The sequence below is a fragment of the Rutidosis leptorrhynchoides genome, chromosome 9, assembly GCF_046630445.1.
Source record: "Rutidosis leptorrhynchoides isolate AG116_Rl617_1_P2 chromosome 9, CSIRO_AGI_Rlap_v1, whole genome shotgun sequence".
NCBI classification, from domain to species: domain Eukaryota; kingdom Viridiplantae; phylum Streptophyta; class Magnoliopsida; order Asterales; family Asteraceae; genus Rutidosis; species Rutidosis leptorrhynchoides.
This window is the reverse complement of record NC_092341.1, coordinates 140,866,531-140,880,249: the sequence shown is the minus strand read 5'-3', so window position 1 is coordinate 140,880,249 and position 13,719 is coordinate 140,866,531.

Sequence of the window (13,719 nt, the reverse complement as noted above, 5' to 3'; positions counted from 1 at the left end):
ATGTATGTACTATTGGTATATACACTCCAATGATCAGCTCTTAGCAGCCCATGTGAGTCACCTAACACATGTGGGAACCATCATTTGGCAACTAGCATGAAATATCTCATAAAATTACAAAAATATGAGTAATCATTCATGACTTATTTACATGAAAACAAAATTACATATCCTTTATATCTAATCCATACACCAATGACCAAAAACACCTACAAACACTTTCATTCTTCAATTTTATTCATCTAATTGATCTCTCTCAAGTTCTATCTTCAAGTTCTAAGTGTTCTTCATAAATTCTAAAAGTTCTAGTTTCATAAAATCAAGAATACTTTCAAGTTTGCTAGCTCACTTCCAATCTTGTAAGGTGATCATCCAACCTCAAGAAATCTTTGTTTCTTACAGTAGGTTATCATTCTAATACAAGGTAATAATCATATTCAAACTTTGGGTCAATTTCTATAACTATAACAATCTTATTTCAAGTGATGATCTTACTTGAACTTGTTTTCGTGTCATGATTTTGCTTCAAGAACTTCGAGCCATCCAAGGATCCATTGAAGCTAGATCCATTTTTCTCTTTTCCAGTAGGTTTATCCAAGGAACTTAAGGTAGTAATGATGTTCATAACATCATTCGATTCATACATATAAAGCTATCTTATTCGAAGGTTTAAACTTGTAATCACTAGAACATAGTTTAGTTAATTCTAAACTTGTTCGCAAACAAAAGTTAATCCTTCTAACTTGACTTTTAAAATCAACTAAACACATGTTCTATATCTATATGATATGCTAACTTAATGATTTAAAACCTGGAAACACGAAAACACCGTAAAACCGAATTTACGCCGTCGTAGTAACACCGCGGGCTGTTTTGGGTTAGTTAATTAAAAACTATGATAAACTTTGATTTAAAAGTTGTTATTCTGAGAAAATGATTTTTATTATGAACATGAAACTATATCCAAAAATTATGGTTAAACTCAAAGTGGAAGTATGTTTTCTAAAATGGTCATCTAGACGTCGTTCTTTCGACTGAAATGACTACCTTTACAAAAACGACTTGTAACTTATTTTTCCGACTTTAAACCTATACTTTTTCTGTTTAGATTCATAAAATAGAGTTCAATATGAAACCATAGCAATTTGATTCACTCAAAACGGATTTAAAATGAAGAAGTTATGGGTAAAACAAGATTGGATAATTTTTCTCATTTTAGCTACGTGAAAATTGGTAACAAATCTATTCCAACCATAACTTAATCAACTTGTATTGTATATTATGTAATCTTGAGATACCATAGACACGTATACAATGTTTCGACCTATCATGTCGACACATCTATATATATTTCGGAACAACCATAGACACTCTATATGTGAATGTTGGAGTTAGCTATACAGGGTTGAGGTTGATTCCAAAATATATATATTTTGAGTTGTGATCAATACTGAGATACGTATACACTGGGTCGTGGATTGATTCAAGATAATATTTATCGATTTATTTCTGTACATCTAACTGTGGACAACTAGTTGTAGGTTACTAACGAGGACAACTGACTTAATAAACTTAAAACATCAAAATATATTAAAAGTGTTATAAATATATTTTGAACATACTTTGATATATATGTATATATTGTTATAGGTTCGTGAATCAACCAGTGGCCAATTCTTACTTCCCGACGAAGTAAAAATCTGTGAAAGTGAGTTATAGTCCCACTTTTAAAATCTAATATTTTTGGGATGAGAATACATGCAGGTTTTATAAATGATTTACAAAATAGACACAAGTACATGAAACTACATTCTATGGTTGAATTATCGAAATCGAATATGCCCCTTTTTATTAAGTCTGGTAATCTAAGAATTAGGGAACAGACACCCTAATTGACGCGAATCCTAAAGATAGATCTATTGGGCCTAACAAACTCCATCCAAAGTACCGGATGCTTTAGTACTTCGAAATTTATATCATATCCGAAGGGTGTCCCGGAATGATGGGGATATTCTTATATATGCATCTTGTTAATGTCGGTTACCAGGTGTTCACCATATGAATGATTTTTATCTCTATGTATGGGATGTGTATTGAAATATGAAATCTTGTGGTCTATTATTATAATTTGATATATATAGGTTAAACCTATAACTCACCAACATTTTTGTTGACGTTTTAAGCATGTTTATTCTCAGGTGATTATTAAGAGCTTCCGCTGTCGCATACTTAAATAAGGACGAGATTTGGAGTCTATGCTTGTATGATATTGTGTAAAAATTGTATTCAAGAAACTTATTTTGTTGTAACATATTTGTATTGTAAACCATTATGTAATGGTCGTGTGTAAACAGGATATTTTAGATTATCATTATTTGATAATCTACGTAAAGCTTTTTAAAACCTTTATCTATGAAATAAAGGTTATGGTTTGTTTTAAAAATGAATGCAGTCTTTGAAAAACGTCTCATATAGAGGTCAAAACCTCGCAACGAAATCAATTAATATGGAACGTTTTTAATCAATAAGAACGGGACATTTCAGTTGGTATCCGAGCGTTGGTCTTAGAGAACCAGAAAATTTGCATTAGTGTGTCTTATCGAGTTTGTTAGGATGCATTAGTGAGTCTGGACTTCGACCGTGTTTTCTTTAAAAATGATTGCTTAACATTTTTGTTGGAAACTATATATTTTTAACATATGAATATTATGTGATATATTAATCTCTTAACGTGTTTGATATTATGTGATAGATGTCTACCTCTAGAACAAGTCCCATTGACTCACCTAATAATAATGAAGAGTCAAATGTAAATTGGAATGATTCGTGGACTGATTCACAAGTTCCCGAAGAGGAACCGGAAGAAGAGTCGGAACCGGAAGAAGAATCGGAACCGGAAGAAGAATCGGAACCGGAAGAAGAAATAGAACCGGTGGGGGAAATAATAAAACGGTTAAGTAAAAGAGAATCCTCAACCAACCGACCAAGGTTAATTATGGTCAATGGTGTTTCCGCCAAGGAAGCAAAATATTGGGAGGATTACCAATTCTCCGATGAATCGGATTCCGACGAGAATTCCGATGATGTTATAGAAATTACCCCAACTGAATTTAAAAAGGCAAAAGAAAATAATAAGGGAAAGGGCATAAAAATAGAGAAATCTAATTCCAACCCCGATGAACTTTATATGTATCGTCAACCCCCGAAGTCCTTAAGTTGTAACAATGACCCGGGAACCTCTAAACCACCAGGTTTTTCTAAACCAATGTGGACAACGACGGCTCGTATTAGGGGAACATCATATATCCCTAGAAACTTGGCAAAACGAACCAAAACCGAACAAGAAGAAATGAGCGAGTCGGAATAAGATAGTTGTATTCGTGTGGTGTAATATATGTAATATAGTGTGCTTATGCTTTATGATATATGTAAAAATTGCTTGTATTAATAAGTATTTTTTTTATGAATCTAACTCTTGTCTATTTTACAGTATAAAAACACAAAATGAATAGACAACCCAATATTTTAAGAGACATACCCGGAGACATGATTGATGAAATCTTGTCTAGAGTCGGTCAGAATTCCTCGGCACAACTATTTAAGGCGAGATCAGTTTGTAAGACATTCGAAGAACGTTCCAAGAATGTCTTGGTTTATAAGAGACTTTCGTTTGAAAGATGGGGGATATCACATTGGGAAACCCATAAGTTACGATGTGTTTACTTTGACGCATATATTGCGGGGAACCCAAATGCTATTTTACGCAACGGGTTAAGAAATTATTTTGACTCAATATATCCGAATATTGGACTTCGTGATTTAGAAAAAGCGGCTAACATGCAACATAAAGAAGCATGTTATGCTTACGGATTAGTAATGTTCGCTTCTCACCAAAGTGAGAACAAGAACATCGGGCTACAACTATTAAACAAAACGTTTCCACAAGTGACGGAGTCGGTAATTGGGGTAAGAAATGAGGTTTTTAGATTGTTACGGGACTGTTGGACATTACATAACCCTCGTCCCTTTGACGATGTTACAACACGCTGTTTTATCAACGGCCATAACGGTTATGTTCCACAAGACCAAGGATGGGAAGTAATCCTAGTAAAACCAGAATGCATGACTTGTTTCTGGACGTATGAATTACGTGTCTTTATTGCCTTTGCTGAACGACTTGTGTACTAGCTAGAATTATCTTCACAACCATCTTGTATCAAATTTATTGTGTGCTATATTTCATGCTTTATGTAAAATAAGCGGTATTGTAAGTTTGTAAAATATTGTATAAAAGTTTGAACGTGAAATATTATTACAATCAGTTTTTCATATAGAATTGTAGTAGTTGAATTGTATATTAGCTACTAAGTATGAACTTAATGGGTAGGTACTACCCGAATTTAAACTTATAAAACGCTAATATGAAGAAAAAGCTTTTATAAATGAGTTCATATTATGCTACGAAATACTATTAACTACTCTTAATATTCTGTATGATTAACTTGTTCCATTTGACTATTTTGAAGGAAATGACACCGACTACTCGACACACTGTGAATATGAATGAAGAGGAATTCCGTACTTTTCTAGCTTCAAACATAGCCGCAGTACAGGCTGCGCTACATACCAACAATAACCTTGGATCTAGCAGTACAGGAAATCGTGTAGGATGCACCTACAAAGAATTCACTGCCTGCAAACCTTTGGAATTTGATGGAACCGAAGGACCGATCGGATTGAAACGGTGGACCGAGAAGGTCGAATCGGTGTTTGCCATAAGTAAGTGTACTGAAGAGGACAAAGTGAAGTACGCTACGCATACCTTCACAGGTTCTGCGTTAACATGGTGGAATACCTATCTAGAGCAAGTGGGACAAGACGATGCGTACGCACTACCGTGGTCAGCATTCAAGCACTTGATGAACGAGAAGTACCGTCCCAGAACCGAGGTTAATAAGCTCAAGACAGAACTTAGAGGGTTACGAACCCAAGGATTTGATATTACCACGTACGAAAGACGATTCACAGAATTGTGCCTATTGTGTCCGGGAGCATTCGAAGATGAGGAAGAGAAGATCGACGCGTTTGTGAAAGGTTTACCGGAAAGAATCCAAGAAGATATAAGTTCACACGAGCCCGCCTCCATACAACAGGCATGTAGAATGGCTCACAAACTAGTGAACCAGATTGAAGAAAGAATTAAAGAACAGACTGCTGAAGAGGCCAATGTGAAGCAAGTCAAAAGAAAGTGGGAGGAAAACGGTGATAAGAATCACCAATACAACAACAACAGAAATTACAACAATAATCGCAACAATTATCCCAACAATCGCAACATCAATCGCAACTACAACAAACGGCCCAACAACAACAACAACAACAACAACAGCAACAGCAACTACAACAATCATCCCTACAACAATAATAACCGCAACAACAACAACAATCAGAAGCAGCTATGCCAAAGGTGTGAAAAGTATCACTCGGGGTTCTGCACCAAATTTTGCAATAAGTGTAAAAGAAATGGTCATAGCGCGGCGAAGTGTGAGGTCTACGGACCAGGGGTTAATAGAACGAAAGGAACAAATGGTGTCGGAACGAGTAATGGCGGAGCAAGTAGTGTCGGAGCAAGTTATGCCAATGTAGTTTGTTATAAATGTGGAAAACCGGGCCACATTATTAGAAATTGCCCGAACCAGGAGAACACGAATGGACAAGGCCGCGGAAGAGTTTTCAATATTAATGCGGCAGAGGCACAGGAAGACCCGGAGCTTGTTATGGGTACGTTTCTTATTGACAATAAATCTGCTTACGTTTTATTTGATTCGGGTGAGGATAGAAGCTATATGAGTAGAGATTTTTGTGCTAAATTAAGTTGTCCATTGACGCCTTTGGATAGTAAATTTTTACTCGAATTAGCAAATGGTAAATTAATTTCAGCAGATAATATATGTCGGAATCCAGAAATTAAACTGGTTAGCGAAACATTTAAGATTGATTTGATACCAGTAGAGTTAGGGAGTTTTGATGTGATAATCGGTATGGACTAGTTGAAAGAAGTGAAAGCAGAGATCGTTTGTTACAAAAATGCAATTCGCATTATACGAGAAAAAGGAAAACCCTTAATGGTGTACGGAGAAAAGGGCAACACGAAGCTACATCTTATTAGTAATTTGAAGGCATAAAAACTAATAAGAAAAGGTTGCTATGCTGTTCTAGCACACGTCGAGAAAGTACAAACTGAAGAAAAGAGCATCAATGATGTTCCCGTCGCAAAAGAATTTCCCAATGTATTTCTGAAAAAATTACCGGGATTACCCCCACATCGATCCGTTGAATTTCAAATAGATCTTGTACCAGGAGCTGCACCAATAGCTCGTGCTCCTTACAGACTCGCACCCAACGAGATGAAAGAACTTCAAAGCCAATTACAAGAACTTTTAGAGCGTGGTTTCATTCGACCAAGCACATCACCGTGGGGAGCTCCTGTTTTGTTTGTCAAGAAGAAAGATGGTACATTCAGGTTGTGTATCGACTACCGAGAGTTGAACAAACTTACCATCAAGAACCGCTACCCACTACCGAGAATCGACGACTTATTTGATCAACTACAAGGCTCGTCTGTTTATTCAAAGATTGACTTACGTTCCGGGTATCATCAAATGCGGGTGAAAGAAGATGATATTCCAAAGACTGCTTTCAGAACACGTTACGGTCATTACGAGTTTATGGTCATGTCGTTTGGTTTAACTAATGCACCAGCTGTGTTCATGGACCTTATGAACCGAGTGTGTGGACCATACCTTGACAAGTTTGTCATTGTTTTCATTGATGACATACTTATTTACTCATAGAATGACCAAGAACACGGTGAACATTTGAGAAAGGTGTTAGAAGTATTGAGGAAGGAAGAATTGTACGCTAAGTTTTCAAAGTGTGCATTTTGGTTGGAAGAAGTTCAATTCCTCGGTCACATAGTGAACAAAGAAGGTATTATGGTGGATCCGGCAAAGATAGAAACTGTTGAAAAGTGGGAAACCCCGAAAACTCCTAAACACATACGCCAGTTTTTAGGACTAGCTGGTTACTACAGAAGGTTCATCCAAGACTTTTCCAGAATAGCAAAACCCTTGACTGCATTAACGCATAAAGGGAAGAAATTTAAATGGAATGATGAACAAGAGAAAGCGTTTCAGTTATTGAAGAAAAAGCTAACTACGGCACCTATATTGTCATTGCCTGAAGGGAATGATGATTTTGTGATTTATTGTGACGCATCAAAGCAAGGTCTCGGTTGTGTATTAATGCAACGAACGAAGGTGATTGCTTATGCATCTAGACAATTGAAGATTCACGAACAAAATTATACGACGCATGATTTGGAATTAGGCGCGGTTGTTTTTGCATTAAAGACTTGGAGGCACTACTTATATGGGGTCAAAAGTATTATATATACCGACCACAAAAGTCTTCAACACATATTTAATCAGAAACAACTGAATATGAGGCAGCGTAGGTGGATTGAATTATTGAATGATTATGACTTTGAGATTCGTTACCACCCGGGGAAGGCAAATGTGGTAGCCGATGCCTTGAGCAGGAAGGACAGAGAACCCATTCGAGTAAAATCTATGAATATAATGATTCATAATAACCTTACTACTCAAATAAAGGAGGCGCAACAAGGAGTTTTAAAAGAGGGAAATTTAAAGGATGAAATACCCAAAGGATCGGAGAAGCATCTTAATATTCGGGAAGACGGAACCCGGTATAGGGCTGAAAGGATTTGGGTACCAAAATTTGGAGATATGAGAGAAATGGTACTTAGAGAAGCTCATAAAACCAGATACTCAATACATCCTGGAACGGGGAAGATGTACAAGGATCTCAAGAAACATTTTTGGTGGCCGGGTATGAAAGCCGATGTTGCTAAATACGTAGGAGAATGTTTGACGTGTTCTAAGGTCAAAGCTGAGCATCAGAAACCATCAGGTCTACTTCAACAACCCGAAATCCCGGAATGAAAATGGGAAAACATTACCATGGATTTCATCACTAAATTGCCAAGGACTGCAAGTGGTTTTGATACTATTTGGGTAATAGTTGATCGTCTCACCAAATCAGCACACTTCTTGCCAATAAGAGAAGATGACAAGATGGAGAAGTTAGCACGACTGTATTTGAAGGAAGTCGTCTCCAGACATGGAATACCAATCTCTATTATCTCTGATAGGGATGGCAGATTTATTTCAAGATTCTGGCAGACATTACAGCAAGCATTAGGAACTCGTCTAGACATGAGTACTGCCTATCATCCACAAACTGATGGGCAGAGCGAAAGGACGATACGAACGCTTGAAGACATGCTACGAGCATGTGTTATTGATTTCGGAAACAGTTGGGATCGACATCTACCATTAGCAGAATTTTCCTACAACAACAGCTACCATTTAAGCATTGAGATGGCGCCGTTTGAAGCACTTTATGGTAGAAAGTGCAGGTCTCCGATTTGTTGGAGTGAAGTAGGGGATAGACAGATTACGGGTCCGGAGATTATACAAGAAACTACCGAGAAGATCATCCAAATTCAACAACGGTTGAAAACCGCCCAAAGTCGACAAAAGAGCTACGCTGACATTAAAAGAAAAGATATAGAATTTGAAATTGGAGAGATGGTCATGCTTAAAGTTGCACCTTGGAAAGGCGTTGTTCGATTTGGTAAACGAGGGAAATTAAATCCAAGGTATATTGGACCATTCAAGATTATTGATCGTGTCGGACCAGTAGCTTACCGACTTGAGTTACCTCAACAACTCGCGGCTGTACATAACACTTTCCATGTCTCGAATTTGAAGAAATGTTTTGCTAAAGAAGATCTCACTATTCCGTTAGATGAAATCCAAATCAACGAAAAACTTCAATTCATCGAAGAACCCGTCGAAATAATGGATCGTGAGGTTAAAAGACTTAAGCAAAACAAGATACCAATTGTTAAGGTTCGATGGAATGCTCGTAGAGGACCCGAGTTCACTTGGGAGCGTGAAGATCAGATGAAGAAGAAATACCCGCATCTATTTCCAGAAGATTCGTCAACACCTTCAACAGCTTAAAATTTCGGGACGAAATTTATTTAACGGGTAGGTACTGTAGTGACCCGAACTTTTCCATGTTTATATATATTAATTGAGATTGATATTTACATGATTAAATGTTTCCAACATGTTAAGCAATCAAACTTGTTAAGACTTGATTAATTGAAATAGGTTTCATATAGACAATTGACCACCCAAGTTGACCGGTGATTCACGAACGTTAAAACTTGTAAAAACTATATGATGACATATATATGGTTATATATATAGTTAACATGATATTATGATAAGTAAACATATCATTAAGTATATTAACAATGAACTACATATGTAAAAACAAGACTACTAACTTAATGATTTTGAAACGAGACATATATGTAACGATTATCGTTGTAACGACATTTAATGTATATATTTCATATTAAGAGATATTCGTACATCATAATATCATGATAATATAATAATTTAAAATCTCTTTTGATATTATAAACATTGGGTTAACAACATTTAACAAGATCGTTAACCTAAAGGTTTCAAAACAACATTTACATGTAACGACTAACGATGACTTAACGACTCAGTTAAAATGTATATACATGTAGTGTTTTAATATGTATTCTTACACTTTTGTAAGACTTCAAGACACTTATCAAAATACTTCTACTTAACAAAAATGCTTACAATTACATCCTCGTTCAGTTTCATCAACAATTCTACTCGTATGCACCCGTATTCGTACTCGTACAATACACAGCTTTTAGATGTATGTACTATTGGTATATACACTCCAATGATCAGCTCTTAGCAGCCCATGTGAGTCACCTAACACATGTGGGAACCATCATTTGGCAACTAGCATGAAATATCTCATAAAATTACAAAAATATGAGTAATCATTCATGACTTATTTACATGAAAACAAAATTACATATCCTTTATATCTAATCCATACACCAATGACCAAAAACACCTACAAACACTTTCATTCTTCAATTTTCTTCATCTAATTGATCTCTCTCAAGTTCTATCTTCAAGTTCTAAGTGTTCTTCATAAATTCTAAAAGTTCTAGTTTCATAAAATCAAGAATACTTTCAAGTTTGCTAGCTCACTTCCAATCTTGTAAGGTGATCATCCAACCTCAAGAAATCTTTGTTTCTTACAGTAGGTTATCATTCTAATACAAGGTAATAATCATATTAAAACTTTGGTTCAATTTCTATAACTATAACAATCTTATTTCAAGTGATGATCTTACTTGAACTTGTTTTCGTGTCATGATTTTGCTTCAAGAACTTCGAGCCATCCAAGGATCCATTGAAGCTAGATCCATTTTTCTATTTTCCAGTAGGTTTATCCAAGGAACTTAAGGTAGTAATTATGTTCATAACATCATTCGATTCATACATATAAAGCTATCTTATTCGAAGGTTTAAACTTGTAATCACTAGAACATAGTTTAGTTAATTCTAAACTTGTTCGCAAACAAAAGTTAATCCTTCTAACTTGACTTTTAAAATCAACTAAACACATGTTCTATATCTATATGATATGCTAACTTAATGATTTAAAACCTGGAAACACGAAAAACACCGTAAAACCGGATTTACGCCGTCGTAGTAACACCGCGGGCTGTTTTGGGTTAGTTAATTAAAAACTATGATAAACTTTGATTTAAAAGTTGTTATTCTGAGAAAATGATTTTTATTATGAACATGAAACTATATCCAAAAATTATGGTTAAACTCAAAGTGGAAGTATGTTTTCTAAAATGGTCATCTAGACGTCGTTCTTTCGACTAAAATGACTACCTTTACAAAAACGACTTGTAACTTATTTTTCCGACTTTAAACCTATACTTTTTCTGTTTAGATTCATAAAATAGAGTTCAATATGAAACCATAGCAATTTTATTCACTCAAAACGGATTTAAAATGAAGAAGTTATGGGTAAAACAAGATTGGATAATTTTTCTCATTTTAGCTACGTGAAAATTGGTAACAAATCTATTCCAACCATAACTTAATCAACTTGTATTATATATTATGTAATCTTGAGATACCATAGACACGTACACAATGTTTCGACCTATCATGTCGACACATCTATATATATTTCGGAACAACCATAGACACTCTATATGTGAATGTTGGAGTTAGCTATACTGGGTTGAGGTTGATTCCAAAATATATATAGTTTGATTTGTGATCAATACTGAGATACGTATACACTGGATCGTGGATTGATTCAAGATAATATTTATCGATTTATTTCTGTACATCTAACTGTGGACAACTAGTTGTAGGTTACTAACGAGGACAGCTGACTTAATAAACTTAAAACATCAAAATATATTAAAAGTGTTATAAATATATTTTGAACATACTTTGATATATATGTATATATTGTTATAGGTTCGTGAATCAACCAGTGGCCAAGTCTTACTTCCCGACGAAGTAAAAATCTGTGAAAGTGAGTTATAGTCCCACTTTTAAAATCTAATATTTTTGGGATGAGAATACATGCAGGTTTTATAAATGATTTACAAAATAGACACAAGTACATGAAACTACATTCTATGGTTGAATTATCGAAATCGAATATGCCCCTTTTTATTAAGTCTGGTAATCTAAGAATTAGGGAACAGACACCCTAATTGACGCGAATCCTAAAGATAGATCTATTGGGCCTAACAAACTCCATCCAAAGTACCGGATGCTTTAGTACTTCGAAATTTATATCATATCCGAAGGGTGTCCCGGAATGATGGGGATATTCTTATATATGCATCTTGTTAATGTCGGTTACTAGGTGTTCACCATATGAATGATTTTTATCTCTATGTATGGGATGTGTATTGAAATATGAAATCTTGTGGTCTATTATTATAATTTGATATATATAGGTTAAACCTATAACTCACCAACATTTTTGTTGACGTTTTAAGCATGTTTATTCTCAGGTGATTATTAAGAGCTTCCGCTGTCGCATACTTAAATAAGGACGAGATTTGGAGTCTATGCTTGTATGATATTGTGTAAAAACTGTATTCAAGAAACTTATTTTGTTGTAACATATTTGTATTGTAAACCATTATGTAATGGTCGTGTGTAAACAGGATATTTTAGATTATCATTATTTGATAATCTACGTAAAGCTTTTTAAAACCTTTATCTATGAAATAAAGGTTATGGTTTGTTTTAAAAATGAATGCAGTCTTTGAAAAACGTCTCATATAGAGGTCAAAACCTCGCAACGAAATCAATTAATATGGAACGTTTTTAATCAATAAGAACGGGACATTTCAGTTTTGACCTCTATATGAGACGTTTTTCAAAGACTGCATTCATTTTAAAACAAACCATAACCTTTATTTCATAAATAAAGGTTTAAAAAGCTTTATGTAGATTATCAAATAATGATAATCTAAAATATCCTGTTTACACACGACCATTACATAATGGTTTACAATACAAATATGTTACATCGAAATCAGTTTCTTGAATGCAGTTTTTACACAATATCATACAAACATGGACTCCAAATCTTGTCCTTATTTTAGTATGCAACAGCGGAAGCTCTTAATATTCACCTGAGAATAAACATGCTTTAAACGTCAACAAAAATGTTGGTGAGTTATAGGTTTAACCTATATATATCAAATCGTAACAATAGACCACAAGATTTCATATTTCAATACACATCCCATACATAGAGATAAAAATCATTCATATGATGAACACCTGGTAACCGACATTAACAAGATGCATATATAAGAATATCCCCATCATTCCGGGACACCCTTCGGATATGATATAAATTTTGTAGTACTAAAGCATCCGGTACTTTGGATGGGGTTTGTTAGGCCCAATAGATCTATCTTTAGGATTCGCATCAATTAGGGTGTCTGTTCCCTAATTCTTAGATTACCAGACTTAATAAAAAGGGGCATATTCGATTTCGATAATTCAACCATAGAATGTAGTTTCACGTACTTGTGTTTATTTTGTAAATCATTTATAAAACCTGCATGTATTCTCATCCCAAAAATATTAGATTTTAAAAGTGGGACTATAACTCACTTTCACAGATTTTTACTTCGTCGGGAAGTAAGACTTGGCCACTGGTTGATTCACGAACCTATAACAATATATACATATATATCAAAGTATGTTCAAAATATATTTACAACACTTTTAATATATTTTGATGTTTTAAGTTTATTAAGTCAGCTGTCCTCGTTAGTAACCTACAACTAGTTGTCCACAGTTAGATGTACAGAAATAAATCGCTAAATATTATCTTGAATCAATCCACAACCCAGTGTATACGTATCTCAGTATTGATCACAACTCAAACTATATATATTTTGGAATCAACCTCAACCATGTATAGCTAACTCCAACATTCACATATATAGAGTGTCTATGGTTGTTCCGAAATATATATAGATGTGTCGACATGATAGGTCGAAACATTGTATACGTGTCTATGGTATCTCAAGATTACATAATATACAATACAAGTTGATTAAGTTATGGTTGGAATAGATTTGTTACCAATTTTCACGTAGCTAAAATGAGAAAAATTATCCAATCTTGTTTTACCCATAACTTCTTCATTTTAAAT